The following is a 2,406-nucleotide window of genomic DNA, read 5'->3' on the forward strand; positions in this document are numbered from 1 at the left end:
TTATAGTTGATATTTTGCTGAGAGTTTTTGTATACAGCTTAATCAAAGATAATGGATTTTTGCTTTCTTTTTCTCTCATGTTCCTGTCTGGTTTTGTCATGATAATGCTGGCCTCATAAAATGAGGTTGGGGAATCTGCATTGTGGTGTAGTGGGTAAAGCTGATGCCTGTGATGCCAACATCCCATATAGGCACCAGTACAAATCCCGGTTGCTTCACTTATAATACAACTCCTTGCTAACGGCTTGGGAAAAGCAGTGGAAGATGGCACAAGTGCGTGGGTCCCTAAATGAAGCTCCTGGTTCCTGGCTTGAGGTTCAGCCTGGCTCTGCCCTGGCTGTTGTAGTCACTTGGGGAGTGAACCAGTGGATGAAATATCTCTCTCTCTCTGTCTCTCTGACTGTCTCTCCCTCTCTCTGTAGCTCTTTCAAATAAATAAATAAAGGTTAAAAATAAATTTGGAAGAGTCCTTTACTATTTTAATAATTTAAGAAGAATTTATATAATTCTTCTTTAAATATTTGGTAGAATTCATCAGTGAAGCCATCTGGTCCTGCACTTGATGTGAAAGGGAGATGTTCTATTACCGATTTGATACTGCTATTTGTTATTGTTCTGTTTAAGTAAATTTATTAGCATATAATTGTTCACAATAGTCCCTAATGATCTTTACTTTTGCAGTATCAGTTATAATATCTCATTTCTTGTCTCTCATTTTCTGTATCTGTGTACTCTTTTTTTTTTCTACAAATGTATTCCTCAATTCAATCTGGGCTACCACAAAGACAGGAAGCGCAGGAATTTTTCTTTTGGATCCTAGTACAAATGAAAGAATTCTCATTTTTGTGAGTTTAGCTAAAAGTTTATTGACTTTGATAGTTCACTTCACAAATGGCCACAGCAGCTGGGTCTGGGCCATGCTGAACCCAGGAGCCAGGATCTCCATCTTGGTTTCCCAAATGGTTGCCAGGGTCCCAAGTACCTAAGCCAACTTATACTGTCTTACTCCATACATTGGGATTAGCACTGGCTTTCTGTGTATGATTCTGGCATTGCAAGTGGTGGTTTTACTCACTGTGCCAAAACACCCTCTCCAAGTTTTTTTTTGTTTGTTTTTTCCCATTAAGTCTATATCTGTTTTTGTGAAATTTATTCCATTTTCATTCAAGGTCTTTATTGAAAATTAAGGACTTAGTTTTCAAATTTAAAATAAATTATTCCATTTATTTTGCATATTATTTGTTCTGCTTCTAGTAATTTTTATACTTTCACTTGTTTTCATGTTGGCTGTTATCTCTCTTTTTTTTTGGCTCCTGTAAGGATTCTTTTAAGCGTATTTTGTCTTATCTGATTGTGATGAATTTCCACAACTTTCACCTGTCTTGGAAAATCTTTATTTACCCTTCACTTATAAAAATAGCTTCACTGAGTACAGTATTCTTGGTTTTCAATTAGTTTCTTTTCAAAACTGGAATGTATCATTCCTCTCCCTCTTGGCTTGTAAGTTTTTTTTTTTTTTAATCTTCCATTAATCTAATGAGGGCTCTATTAAAAGTGATCTGCCAGTTTTCTCTTGTAAATTTTAGAATCCTCTCTTTGTGTAGTTTTTTTTTTTGAGAGTTTGATTATTACATGTCATGTTGAAAATATCTAATGGGCATGCCTATTTGAGTTTTTATTGGCCTCTTGTGTTTGCATATATTTATCTAATTAGGGATGTATTCTGTCATGTTTTTGCATATGTTTTTGAATCTTGTCCTTTTGTCTTCACCCTTAGAAATCCCCACAATCCACATATTTGTTCATTTAATGAAACCTCAAATGTCTTGAATCCTGTCTTCATTCTTTCCTACTTCTTTTCTGTCTAAAGGCATTTCAAATGGCCTGTTCTCAAGTTCAGAGATTCTTTGTTCTGTTTGAGCTAATCAATAGTTGAGATTTTCAATTGTGTTTTAATTTGACTTATTGAGGTCTTCATTTGAAGGATTTCTGCTTGATTCTTTTTCAAAATCTCTGTCTGATGAATTTCTCATTCAAGTCATGCATTTTTCCCTGATGTTATTCAACTATCCATCTTTATTCCGTCATATCTCTTTGAGCATTCTTATATCCATTCCTTTGAATTTTTAATCAGTCATTTTGTCAATCTCTATTTCTATTTATAGCTATTACTTTGGTGTGCCTTTGCTTTTTGTACTCCCTGCGCTCCTATGTTGATATTTGCACATCTGAAATATTCATTGTTTATATCAATTTAATCATCGGCTTTTGTTGCAGAAGAATTTTTCCTAAAGATGTGTCTCACTAGTCCAAGTGATCAATTTCAGTTCACATTCGATGGCTTGGATAGGTCTAAGAAACAAAGGGATCACACAAACAAGACAAGTGTCTGCTAATACTAACTGA

At 34.7% G+C, this 2,406-nt stretch overlaps 1 pseudogene; it reads right to left on the reverse strand.

Annotated features, from left to right (window-relative positions):
• Nucleotides 1-748: 748 nt before the first annotated feature.
• Nucleotides 749-901, reverse strand: LOC133753901 (small nucleolar RNA SNORA31; annotated as a pseudogene).
• Between the last annotated feature and the right edge of the window lie 1,505 nt (nt 902-2,406).

The sequence above is a fragment of the Lepus europaeus genome, chromosome X (genome assembly GCF_033115175.1).
Source record: "Lepus europaeus isolate LE1 chromosome X, mLepTim1.pri, whole genome shotgun sequence".
NCBI lineage: Eukaryota > Metazoa > Chordata > Mammalia > Lagomorpha > Leporidae > Lepus > Lepus europaeus.